The sequence below is a fragment of the Alexandromys fortis genome, unplaced genomic scaffold (assembly GCF_014885135.2).
Source record: "Alexandromys fortis isolate MF-2015 unplaced genomic scaffold, M_Fortis_MF-2015_v1.1 scaffold_123, whole genome shotgun sequence".
Classification (NCBI taxonomy): Eukaryota; Metazoa; Chordata; class Mammalia; order Rodentia; family Cricetidae; genus Alexandromys; species Alexandromys fortis.
The window spans coordinates 1,289,374-1,303,016 of NW_026068003.1; the positions used below are offsets into that span (position 1 = coordinate 1,289,374).

The 13,643-nt window shown below is 43.0% G+C and overlaps 1 protein-coding gene and 1 long non-coding RNA gene across 4 annotated transcripts in view; one reads left to right on the forward strand and one right to left on the reverse strand.

The window, feature by feature from the left end:
* The window catches only part of Acox2 (acyl-CoA oxidase 2), a 30,497-nt gene extending 30,082 nt beyond the window's left edge, over positions 1-415 (reverse strand). Inside the window, exon 1 of one of the 2 annotated variants that reach the window (XM_050161108.1) lies at positions 322-415. The gene's annotated coding sequence lies outside the window, so the exon portion shown is untranslated. The remainder of the gene's footprint in view (positions 1-321) is intronic. The other variant, XM_050161109.1, reaches the window with a different exon arrangement.
* Positions 416-483: 68 nt separating this feature from the next.
* Positions 484-12,403, forward strand: LOC126513019 (uncharacterized). Of its 2 annotated transcripts, XR_007595231.1 has the most exons (3): positions 484-668; positions 839-1,101; positions 11,656-12,403. It is a non-coding gene; the product is annotated as an uncharacterized lncRNA (long non-coding RNA). The 2 variants fall into 2 exon arrangements; XR_007595230.1 differs by having other exon boundaries at positions 490-1,101.
* The last annotated feature ends 1,240 nt before the right edge of the window (positions 12,404-13,643 follow it).

Sequence of the window (13,643 nt, forward strand, 5' to 3'; positions counted from 1 at the left end):
TTTCCTCAGATGTCACTGTGGCTTCCTCTGTCTCACCTCGGTTTCAGGCCTCAGTATGGCTCCCTGCACCCCCTTTAGCAGCCCAAGCTCCTGCCTGCATTGCTAATACCCCCTCCTTTCCCTAACCGTCTAAGAGGCAGGATAAATAACTCATTGCATTTTTATTGCCATTGCCGGTTTCCCCTTGCCAGTGTAAACTGGCTGCCTATAGGAGGTGCTTGTAGATAAGACTGAAGGGAAGAAGGCAGCGCTCAGAGCCTTGAAGGACGCCTAAGCTCCTCCTGAACCCTTGCTAGGGTCTGTCAGCCCTCTGGGACTCACCTTGTCTCACTTCTGTCCTGGGGCAGCTCTGTAGGCCCGGCCTCGCGTCTCTGCTACAAGCCCAATCTTTAGACTGTTGGCTCCACCCCTTTCTCCGCCCCCAAGGGCTGGGATTTACAGGCCGAGTCAGAGGACAGTTTGAAGTCCAGCCCTTTCCTGCCAGCGACCCAGGGCCAGTGGGGTGTGCAGCGTCAGGTACTAGGCGGCCTTGGCAAGATTCAGGCTGCAGTCTCAGGGCTAGGGCTCCCTTAGAGGTGCTATGACCTAAAGCCATGTTTCCCGGTGGTGTTCCCACAGGACAATCCCGGACCCGTCCTAGTGGCCCCCACTGTCCTGTATGCAGGGAGGTGAGTTAGTCACGTGAGCTGAGCAGGCTTCCAGGTGGTTCTTAAGGGAAAAGACTGCTCTGTCAAGTGAATGGCTTCGCTCTAAATGTGGCCTTGTCTGTGTCTTGCTCACCGTTGGTGTACACACCCTGGCTCAGTATTTGAGGACTACTGTAGTTATGTTATTTCAGGTCCCTAGGAAAACGGGTCTCTACAAGTGAGATTGCCCTATACCTCCACCCTTTGCTGGGGGAGGTAGGGTGGAGTCTTCCTGCTCTGAGTGAAGAACTAGATAATGCCGCGTGCCCAGGTGGTGCAATAAGTAAATTACCAGCCTGAAGTTTGAACGGAATGTCGGGTGGCAAAGACGAACTCTTGGCTTCGTTTGTATATTATTGGGAAAGAAGGCACAAGAGCCAGGTCTCCTGGTGGGACTTCTGAAGCTTGATTCTGGGTAGGTGTCTTTCCATCTGGGACCTTGTCCATTCTCCCTCTCTGTGGTCATACATGTGCATGTGTGTATATGTGTGAGTGTGTTCATATGCATGTATAGTCTCACACTAAGGGACTGTACAGCTCCCCAGTGTATCCCCAAGAAGGGCGCCCAGTTTGTTCTACAGGAAGATGAAGTTTCCTGTGACCCAGAGTCCCCTAACCTGTCATAATGGGACTGTGTGGCCTGGACCCCTGGCTGTTGGTGGTAGCTACACACAGGTGATGGTTTCAGGTTAGATAGTTTTGACCAGGACTAGTGGGATGGTTCAACAGGCTGTTTTTCCAGAGGTTCTATGTTCAATTCCCAGCACCTAATTGTTCCCAGTCATCTGTAACTTCAATCCTAAAGTATCCAAAATCCTCTTTGAGATCCAGTACCCTTTCCTGGACTCCATATGTACTATGTGTTTATGGTGTACAGATATGCATGCTGAAAAAATGCCCATGCACATAAGAATAAAATAATATAAAAGAACTGAGCGATAATCCTCTCGCTATATATTTATATTTATTTATCAATCAACGGGGTATTCAGGTGATTCTGTATGTTAGTTGTTAAATGTTGCTGCAGTGAACACAGGAATGTTACTCTCTGTTGAACAAATATGTTTGGTTTTTATTTATTTATTTATTTTGATAATAGATATTCTAAAAGATAAAAGTGTACTTCATTATAGTTTTTTCATTTTCCTGATGATCAGTAGTGTCAAGCATTTTTCAAATATTAACCATTTCTATGTCTCCTTTTAATTTTTTTTCAGTTTCTTTTCCCATTTGAAAATGAGTAATTTGGGTTTTTTTTTTTGCTACTGAATTGTACTTTTTTATATATTTTATATGTTAACTGCTTATTAGATATTTGATTCACAAATATGGTCTCTCATTCTGTTATTGTTCCTTCTGCTCTTCAGGAGCTTTTTGGTGTGATGTAATCCTATTTGCTTTTTCCCCCTTTTATTGGAAATAGATTTTTTTTTCATACAGTATCTTCTGATTATAGTTCCCTTACCCCTGTTCCTCCTAGTTCCTCTACAACTCGCCTCCCATATGAATCCACACCCTTTCTGTCTCTCCTTAGAAAACAAATAGGCACCCAACGAATAAAATAGGATAAATAAATAAATAAAAATATACATATTGGAATATAACAAAACAATAAGACAGGAAAAAGATCCAAAGAAAAAGTACAAGAAGCACATGTAGACATAGAGACACATTCACACACACAGAAATCTCATAAAACCCTCAAACCAGAAGCCATAATATATATCCAAAGGATCTGTAAGTTAGAAGTAAAAAAACAAAAACACAGACAAAAACAGAATAGTGCTCTGACTTAGCAGTGTGACACAAAGAGCCTCCGGAGATGCCTTTGAGTTATTTTTGTGTTGGTTGTCCTACTGCTGGGTTAAGCCTACTGCTAAGAGTAGTTTGTTTTCCTAACGAGACGCCCTTGGAGAAAACTAATTTCTCTTTTGCAAGTGGTTATCAGCTGGAGATAGCTTCCGAGTTAGGGATGGGGGCGTGAGTCTGCTTCTCTCAGTTCTAGGACTCTAGGCCTCTGCAGTGTCTATGACTTCATAGTGTGCCAGCCCTATTGTGTGGCTAGGAAGTGGTCATTCCTTGTCCTCCACCCCTCTGTTTCTCACACGCTTCTGTCTCCTCCTCAGCAGCTTTCCCTGAGCCCTGAGGGGGCACATTTGAGATGAGCTTTTCAGGGATGAGTGTTTCAAGGTCTCTCACTCTCTGCACGATGTCTGTATTAGTTGCTGTCTGCTGCAGGAGGAAGCTTCTCTGATAAAGTCTGTCTTAATTAGGATTTCTTTTTTTTTTTCTTCCTTAAAAAAATTTACTTTTCATTTTACATACCAGGCCCAGATCCTCCCTTCCCCTCCCCCTCATTCACCCCTTCTAATTCCCCATCAACTCCTCAGAGGGGGTAAGGCCTTCCTTGGGGAGTCAACAAGGTCTGGCATACCAACTTGAGACAGGACCAACACCCTCCCCCACCCCCGTATCAAGGCCGAGCAAAGTATCCCACCATAGGGAATGGGATCCAAAAGGCTAGTTCATGCACCTAGGATAGGTCCTTGTGCCACTGTCAGGCCCCACTCCCCCAACAGATCAATCCACATAACTGTTACCCACGTTCAGAGGGTCTAGTTCACTCCCATGTAGGTCAGCTGTCAGTCCATTGTCCGTGAGCTCACGCTAGCTGGGGTCAGCTGTCTCTGCGGTTTTCCCATCATCTTCTTGACCCCGCTTGTTAATATTATTTCTCCTCCCTTTCTTCAGCTGAACTCCAGGAGCTCAGCCCAGTGCTTGGCCGTGGGTCACTGCATCTGCCTCCATCAGTTAACTGCATGTAGGTTCTATGATGACAATTAGGGTAGTCACTAATCTAAGTTAGGATTTCTGTTGCTGTGATGAAACACCATGACCAAAAAGCAAGTTGGGGAGGAAAGGGTTTATTGAGCTTATGCTTCCACATTGCTGTTCGTCACTGGAGGAAGTCAGGGCAGGAACTCAAGCAGGGCAGAAACCTGGATGCAGGAGGTGATGCAGAGGCCATGGAGGAGCATCGCTTTATTGGCTTGCTCCCCATGACTTGTTCATTGCTCAGCCTGCTTTCCTGTAGAACCAGCTCAGGTATGCCACCACTCGCAATGGGCGGGGCCCTCCTGCATCAATCACAATCATTAAGAAATGCTCTACAGGTTTGTGTACAGCCTGATCTTATGGAAGGTGTGTCGTTTTCCCCCTCAACCCCCTAGACAGGTTTTTTTTTTTTTTCTTGTAGTCCTGGCTGTTCTGGAACTCTTCGTAGACCAGGCTGGCCTTGAACTCACAGAGATCCACCCACCTCTGCCTTCTGAGTATTGGCATTAAAGGCTTGTGCCACCACCGCTTGGCTGGAAGCATTTTCTTAAGGTTCCCTCTTTTCAGATGGCTTTCGCTTGTGTCAAGTTAATGTAAAACCAGCGAGGCACAGAAGCTGAACAAGATATGGATCTTTGAGGACAGCAGAATGTCTTTAGGAATCATTTTATTGCTCCATTCTTGGTTTTCTCCTAGGTCCCTGGCCTATCTAGTCTTGGTCACTCAAGCAGTGTCAGGTATGTGTTCCATTTCATGCTGTAGGCCTTCACTTAAATGGGATCTTGTTTGGCTACTCCCACAAGCTTTGCACCAGCATATTTTGCTGGCAGGTCACTCTTGTAGATTTAAGGGTTGGTAGCTAGGTTGGTGTTTATCTTTCTCCTTTGTTAGAACACAAAGTGCCTTCTAGTACCTTGAATACTAGACCACAGGGGTGAGGGTATTCGTTCACTTCTCTTAACGTAGGACCCCATCTGGTACAGACCTGTGCAGGCTCTAGGTAGGCACTAGCTCAGCTTCTCCATGTTCAGTGAGTTGTGTAGGCGCTTTCTTCAGCAATAGGACCTTACTGTCAATTTATGGAGAGCCTTGGAAATAGTCTGGTTTGCTTGGAGATTTTCATGGGACCCCTTTGGCCAACAATTTGATTGGATATAAACCATTCCTGGTACTAGAAGTTTCATTTGGTGATGAGAGATGTCTAGTTGGAGCTCTGTCTCCCCCATTATTTGTCAATTTCATTTAGACCACCTTCATACATGTATATATTACAGGAAGCTTGCACTATGTTAGATTTCCATACAGCCCTTCAAATAGCCCTTCATTTTAATAGCTCCTTCCTGTAACCTCTCCTTGGCTCCCCTTCCCTCCCTCTTTCTATTTGATCCTTCCATTTCAGCCTTCCCCACCCCATCCAACCATAACTATCTGTTCTAGTTCCCTTTCCTAGAGAGATCAGAGAGCTCATACTTCCTTACTCTCTACCTAACCTCTGTGCTTCTACAGATTGTAGTTTGCTTATCAATGACCTAACAACTAGCATCCATTTATAAGGGAATATATACTGTGTTTGTCTTTCTGGGTCTGAGTGACAGGTCCAGGAACAGGAACATAAAAATATAAACCGAAAAGAAATGGCAACAGACCATCGTCATCTTTGTCAGCAGCAAGGGGTTAACTTTTAACCAAGGCTTTTAAAACCCTTACAGCTAGCACCTCTGTCAACAGCCAGGGGTTAACTTTTAACATAAACCCCTGCCACTTATAACTGACAACTTCTGTCGACCAAAGTTAACTTTTAATAAAGGTTTGTGCAAGACCCCATCCCATAAATTTTAGCCAAATATTCCTATGTGACTTTCGGCTTCACATTTTTTTGTTTTTTTTGTATCCTTCCTTGCTATGGGAAACCTGTTGTGCCAGAAAACTTGTGAAGTTCTTTACAAATACTATTGGCTATGAAGAAAATCTGCAGGCCTCTGTAAACACCATTTTAACTGAAACCTTTTTAATAAAAATTGTAAATCTTAAAATGCAAAATGTCTCTAAACTTTACCTTGAAATCGTAAAAATTCCTTTGTCCATGTTTACCATTTACTTCTTGCTGTAAAAAGGGGGCCAGAGCCCAGCTTCATTGCCACAGTTTCAAAGCCTGAGCTCTGGCTACGGTCTCCACTAACTTGATAAGCTTTTTGTGCCCTGCAGTGATATTTTTTTTTTTTCTGGAATAAAGTTTTCTTCTGGCTTCATGGACTTTGGTGGTCTGTGCCCCATCGTTGTGCGACCCCGGACCCAACATGAGTTACCTCACTCAGAATATTTTTTTTTTTTTAGTTCCATCCATTGCCTGTGAATTACATTATTTCTTTTTTTTTTAAACAGCCAAGTAATACTCCATTGTGTAAATATACCATCTTTTCTTGACCCATTCATCTGTTAATAGATATCTAGGTTGTTTCCAATTTCTGGCTATTATGAATAGAGCAGCAGTGACCATGTTTGAGCAGAGTTTCTGTAGTAGGATGAAGCAGCCTTTGTGTATGTTGCCCAAGAGTGCTGTTTTACTTAGGGTTTCTATTGCTGTGAAGAGGCACCAGTACCACAGCAACTCTTATAAAGAAAGCATTTAATCGGGGCTGTCTTATATTTCAGAGGTTTAGTGCATTATCGTGAAGGCAGGGAAACACAGTGGCAGGCAGGCAGATGTGCTGGAGAGGTAGCTCACAGTTCTGCATACAGATCGGCAGGCAGTAAAAAGAGAAAATGAACCGCTAGGACTGGCTTTAGCTTCTGAAACCTCAAAGTTCACCCTCCAGTGACACTTCCTGCAACGAGGCTGAACAATAATGAGTCTAAGGGGGCCATTTTCATTGAAACCACCACAAGAGGTCTAGCTGGATCTTGAGATGGATTGATTCCCATCTTTCTGAGGAACAGCCACACTGATATCCACAGTGAGTGTACAAAACTGCACTCCCACCAGCAGTGGAGGAGAGTTCTCGCTTCCTCACCTCCTTGCCATCCTTGCCTGTCATTTATTTTATTGATCTTGACCATTCTGCTTGGTGTAAGATGAGATCTCAAAGTGGTTTTAATTTGCTTTTCCCTGATGACTAAGGATATTAAACATTTAAGTGTTTCTTAGCCATTTCTGTTTCATATTCTGAGAACTCTCTGGTTAGTTCTGTACCCCATTTTTTTACTTGGGATATTTGTTTTCTTGATGTCGTTTTTGAGTTCTTTATGTATTTTGGATATTAGCATTAGCCAATTTTGTTATTTATTATTTTATGTGTATTTGGTAAAGGTCTTTCCCATTCTGCGGCTTTGTCTGAAAGACGGTGTCCTTTGCCATACAGAAGCTTTGCAGTTTCATGTGCGCCCACTTGTTAATTGTTCTTGGTGCCTGTGCTATTAGTGTTCTATTCTATTTTTTGCTTTTTATTTTACTTTTTTGGTTCGTGCTTATAGTCACTACACATTCCACCCTGCCCTTAGTTGTCCAGACCTGTGCTACAGATCTTCTTCATGTGTTCTTCTGGCAACTTCTGGATTTGTGCATAAATGCTTAATTTATTCTGACTTGACTTTTGTGTAAAGTGTGACATAGGGCCTTGTTTCATTCACCTGATTGTGAACAGGCAGTTGCATCAGTTACATGTCTCATCCCAGAAAAACCTGTACAATTTAGCTCACAGGGGCTGTAGTTCAGTGGCTGGAAAGCCTGGTGTCAGGAGCCTGCGGTCTCTGGCCCACACGTCCGTGGTTAGGAAGCAGGGAAGGACAAAGTTTGTGCCCAGTTGACTGTCTCCTTTTTTTGCAGCCTAGGATCCAAAGTCCAGGGGATGGTGCCACCCTCCTTTAGGGCAGGTGCCACCCTCCTTTAGGGAGTTTTTCCAGCTTAATTCATCTAGTCAAGCTACTCCTTCAGGGGGGTTTCCAGGGGCTAGCCTAAATATGTAATCATCACTCACACGTGTCCCAGGAGGCTGGTCTCCTAGGTGACTCGTGGTCTTCTGAGTTAACAATTAATACCGCGTTCACAGTTTGAAGTTAGTTCTTCAGTATTTGTCAGAATGCACAGGTGAGCACCAGATCCTAAGATGCTTTTCATCTAGTCTACTTTATAGCTTACCCCCTCCCCCCAGCTGTTGGCTTTTTTTTTTTTTCAAGACAGGGTTTCCTCTGTCCTGGAACTCGCTCTGTACATTAGGCTGGCCTCGAACTCACAGAGATCCTCCTGCCTCTGCCTCTCAAGTGCTGGGATTAAAGGCGTGCGCCACCACCACCCGGCTGTCCCAGCTGTTGGGATTACAGGTGTGTGCTACCAACTGCGAATTTTTGATTCACTGTCCTTACCTCGTTAACAGTCTGTTTAGATTTTCTGTTTCTTCATGACCCAGCCTCTGTGTGTTGTTTGCAGAAACATCTTTATTCCTCCTAGATTATGTAACTTGTTAGAGTGTCCATGTCTGTTGTTGTCTCCCGTGACCCTTCCTGCTTCTGTGATCTCAGTTGTCATGACCCCTTTTTCTATTTCTGGTTTCTTTTTTTCTCGATCTAGCCAACATTATCAATGCTCTTTCAAAGAAACAACTTTTTAGTTTTGCCTGTGCGCAATACGGTCCCATGGCTCCCTTTACCCAGATGCTCTGGGAAAATACGTCTCTGGAAGCTCTGTCCCCAGGGGATGGGAAGCAGTTGGCCAAAGCTTGCTTGGCCAGGAAGGGGGTTATCTGTTGTGGGATACTGTGTTGGCAGAACAATGTCAGACCACAACTGAGAGAAATAGGGCTCAACAGGTTCCTATCTTTTATGAAATGCTTCTAGGTGAGGAACCGCACCCAGGGACAGATCAGCAGTTAAACTTTGATATAGCAGCCTATGCCCAAATCATCACAGCTGCCAAAAATGCCGGGAATAAATTTCCATCTTCTAAAGAGCAGATTGAGGAATTGCCTACAAGTCAGGGACCTGATGACTTGTTTCAGGACTTTGTTTCCAGGCTGATGCAGACAGCAAGCAGGTTGATTGGAGATGCAGAAGCAGGACTTTTGATAGTTAAACAGCTAGCCTTTGAGAACGCTAATGCTATATGTAAAGCTGCTTTAAGGTCTTTTAGAAAGAAAGTTAACATCTCCGGTTCTGTTCAGTTCTGTTCAGATACTGGCCTCTCATATACACAGGACTGGCTATAACTGCTGATATACAGAGATACAATAAGGAGGGTTACAGGGCCTCCTGGAGGCTCCGGATGTGGCCTAATGGGGTATCAAATCAGGCAGTGACCCAATAGGAGAGTGAGCCCAGGGGCAAGCAAAGAACAAAATGTGCTGGAGATGCAGGAGAGGAAAACATTGGACCAACAAGTGCAGATCAAAGAGAGATGATCAAGGGAATACCCTGGCAGGAAATGAGAGGAAGGGCGCACCTCAGGTCTGATCCAGCAGCCTGTTCCCTCACAAGGAAATCAGGACTTTTGCAGAGCAACCCCAGGCAGTGCAGGGCTTGATCTCAGCTCTTGCATCTACACAGTTTTATCTCCTGAAACGGGGATTCAGGGTCTCCACACTGGAGTTTATGGGTCTTTACCAGAAGGCACTGTAGGATTATTACTGGGGAGAAGTAGCACCACCATGTAAAGAATCCTTGTTGCTCCTGGAGTAATTGATGCTCATTTTGAAGGAGAAATCAAGGTTAAGACTCACTTTCCTAATGGAGTTTCTGTGGAGTTCCTAATGGAGTTTCCTAATGGAGTTCCTAATGGAGTAAAGACAGGACAGAGGCTTGCGCAATTAATTTTACTACCAGTGGTACAAACTAGAAACCAAGTTAAGGGAGATAAGAGAGGAAAGACTGGATTTGATTCAACTGATACCTGTTGTTTATAAGCCATAGGTTCATAGCAACCAGAATTTACTTTGTTTATAAACAAAAAAAGTTTTTCTGGTCTTCTGGATACTGGTGTGGATATTTCTGTTATAACTCCCAGCCAATGGCCTTCTAGGTGGCCTAAAATGGAGACTATTACACAATTATAAGGGGTTGGTCAAACTCAAAATCCTGAACAAAGTAGTAATGCTCTTTCCTGGATGGAAAAGGTGGAGAGGGTCATGAAGGAACTTTTCAGCTATGCCTTGTTTTTATTTACCTGTAAATTTGTGGGGCTGTGACAGAATGACCCAAATGGGAGTATATTTATGTGCCCCCAACACAGCTGTTGCTAATCAAATGTTTCAGCAAATGTTGTTACCCAATCAAGGACAAGGAGAATGAAGGAAGAATTGATTCTATCATACCTTGCAAAAGGCCTCCCAGGGTAGGATTAGGTGATGTGGGAGTGTCATATATCAATCTGTTGATTTCACTGGTTAAGCAATAAAGAAACTGCTTGGCCCTGATAGTTTAAAACATAGGTGGGAGGAGTAAACAGAACAGAATGCTGGGAGAAAGAGGAAGTGAGCTCAGAGGCCATGCTCCCCTCTTCCCGGGCAGACGCGATCGATGAAGCTCCGACCCAGGATGGACGAAGGCTAGAATCTTCCCAGTAAGCGCACCTAGGGGTGCTATACACATTATTAGAAATGGGATAGTCCAGGTGTGAGAGTCAGCTGGTAATATTTTGGCAGGGGAACCTACTGTGATTAATTGTTCCTTATATTAAGCAACAGATTGATTTGTAAGAAACAGATTATTTCAAAATAATGAATCTTGGGCAATTGTGTTTGCTCAGTTTGAAGGTCAGATTAATAACCTTTTCCCAGATGATTGATTACTGCAATTCATACAACTATATTCCATTATATTCCCTGAAGTTGTAGTGAAAGATCCCTTAAAGGATGCTGTGGTTCTTCCCATGGAAGAGCAGTATATGTTTTGTTTTGTTTTGTTTTGTTTTGTTTTTCGAGACAGGGTTTCTCTGTAGCTTTGGAGCCTGTCCTGGCACTAGCTCTTGTAGACCAGGCTGGCCTCGAACTCATAGAGATCCGCCTGCCTCTGCCTCCCAAGTGCTGGGATTAAAGGCGTGTGCCACCAACGCCCGGCAAGAGCAGTATATTGATGGTAAGGGACATGTAGTGCAAACAGAACTGGCCTCAGCTCAGATAGTTGAGCTGTGAGCTGTTGCTAGAGTATTTCAGCTTTTTGCAAATAAGGCATTTAATTTATATACTGACTGTCAGTACATTTTTAAAGCTCTTCAGATATTGGAAACTGTTCCATGCACAGGGACTATTAATCAGCAAGTTAAAATGCTGTTCCAACACAGTCAAGATGCCATTCATCAGGGAAATTGCCATGCTTTGTGGTTCATATCAGAGCACTCTCAAATTTTCCTGGTCTATTGGCTGAAGGTAATGTTTTAGTCGATAAGTTTACAAAGTTGATGGCTTTTTCTCCAGTTGAGCTTGCTCAATGATCACATGCTTTATATAATCAGAATAGTAATAGTTTAAGGAAGCAATTTAGATTAGCAAGAGAAATTGCTTGCCAGATTGTTAAGCAATGTGATATAAAACTGTAATATTTACCTGTACCTTATTTGGTAGTAAATCCTTGAGTCTTCCTTCCTAATCATTTATGGCAAACGAATGTTACTCATATTGCAGAATTTAGCAAATTAAGATATGTGTATGTGATAATCCATACATAGTCAGGTTTCTTAATGGCCTCTACACAAACTGGACAAGCCACTAGGTATGCTTAAAGTGCTTTTCATATATGGGAACCTCTAAAATTATAAAGAGAGACAACAGGTTCAGATATATTAGTAAAGCATTTCAGCAATTTTGTTCCCAATGGAATATTGAACACGAAACTGGCACTTCTTATAATCCTCAAGGACAATGAATTTTGGAGCGTGCCTATGGCTCCTTGAAATCACAACTTCAAAAGATAAAAGTGGGGGAAATATACCCCCAGTCACCACATAATGTCTTAAGTCTACCCCTTTTAATCTAAATTTCTTGAATATGGATGCCTGTGAGCACTCTGCCATGGGCAGATTTTGGCATGATAACACCAAGGTCATCTTCGGATGAAAGCAAGGTGGAAAGACCTTAGTACTGATTATGGAAAGGACATAACCTTGTCTTAATATGGGGTCAAGGACATGTCTGTTTTTTTTTTTCCACAGAAGGAGGGTGAAGCACAATGACTTTCAGAATGTCTAGTCTGATGTGCACAGCAGAAGGATCCAGGCCTGATGACATGGTAACCACTGATGCCCCCACAGGAGAGTTGGAGTGAGGTTCCTGACTGTGTAACATCTGTAGGAGGAAGGCCGCTAACATCTGTAGGAGGAGCCACTCTTTTGTTCCTGGCCACCAAGAATCAAAATAACCACATAGAAACTGTATTAATTAAATCACTGCTTGGCCCATTAGCTTTAATTTCTCATTGGATTACTTACATCTCAATTTAACCCACATCTATTAATCTGTGTATCGCCACATGGCAGTGGCTTACCAGGTAAACTTCCTAGGGTCTGTCTCGGCAGATCCCTGGTGTCTCTCTGGTTCCACCCTTCCTTCTCCCAGCATTCACTTCTGTCCTCCCCGCCTATCTAAGTTCTGCCCTATCAACAGGCCAAGGCAGTCTCTTTATTCATCAATGGCAATGATAGCACACAGAGGGAACTCCCACATCAATGCTGCAGTCTGAGAAGGGAAGGAAGATCGTGGTGATGGTTGGTGATTCCCATTTCTTGGTGGACCTACTGCACAAACTTCCAGACCTTAGTGAGTCCTGTTTACTTTGGAACTGGCCCAAGAACACTGACTGAATGTTTGACAGTTTATCCACACTATATCTTGAGACACAGAACTCAATTTTTGCCAGTATGATGTTCAATTTATTGTTGAAATAAAGGGCCTGAGAACTGAGACCTCAGAAAAATTTTCCTTCTAGGGGAAAAAAGACTCATTACAAGAGCATCTGAAGCCTGTCTTCAGAGATGAGGAGGAGGGGGCACAATGTATTGCTGCTCAGAGACTGGGACGGTTCAAACTTATCTTTAAAACTTAGAAGCAGCAATGCAGTTGGACTATAGGAAAGGAAAAAGACTCATAGTTCACCCATCACAGAAACCTTTTCTTGTCTTTTGATAAGAATAGATTTAAGAGAATTGTGATTTGAAAAATCACATTTTTTTGTATTTATTGTTAATCTCTATGCTGAAATTATGGTATTGATCTGTTAATGTTTGTGAGTGCTTTAGTTCATTATGAAGATGTTACTGATTAGAAAAAGATTGGAGCTTGTCTGAGACAATTTTGACATCATAAATCCTTAGGTCTGATACTTTTAATCAGACAAATTTGGATTTAGATTGTATCTGAAAACTGTTAAAGAGATCTTAGACCATTTAACAAAAGGCAGTTCCACCTCTGTTCACACTCCACTCCTTTCTTAGGAGATATTGTAGCTATAGGAGTATATGTATCCCAAAATATTATCTGTTTGCATATAATTAGCTCTCTTGACAGAAAATTAGCTCCAAGGTACACAGGGCCTAGAGATGCATTCTCTCTTAATCCTTTATTCACAGAGGTTGGTAGTCAGAGACGGTAAAATCTTTCTCCCCTCAGGAAATCTAAGACAGAATGGACATTATGAAATGTATGTACAAAAGGCAGGTAAGTCTGGAAAATGAGAAAAGGACCCCCAAAGCCGGGGTCCTTTATTTAATAATAAAGCACAGAGGGGAGGAATTGAGGGGGCCCGCAGATGTGAGCCTGTTCTACCTTGACTGGAGGTCACAGTTTGAGCTTATTTTTGTTCTTTCAGAGTTGTTGACAACAGATGTGGCTACAAACAAGGGATTCTGACTTAGGGTTTGGTTAGTTAGTGTTTTGGATATCGAGGTGGATCTGCTCCCCCTGGACCAAAGGTCAGAGAACTCAAGTCTGCTCTTTATATCATGTTAATGAAGTCTGTTGCCTCTCTCTCTCTGCCCCTTTTGGAGTGAAGTATATAAGTATGTGGAAAATTAGCAAGGCAGATTCAGTATTCACTGACTGTTCTTCCCGATGCTGTTTTGTGTTTCTATCTCTTATTTCTCTTATATCTCTGCTCCCTTTGCTTAATAATTCTAATCCTCACACTCCTACCCTGGAATGTATG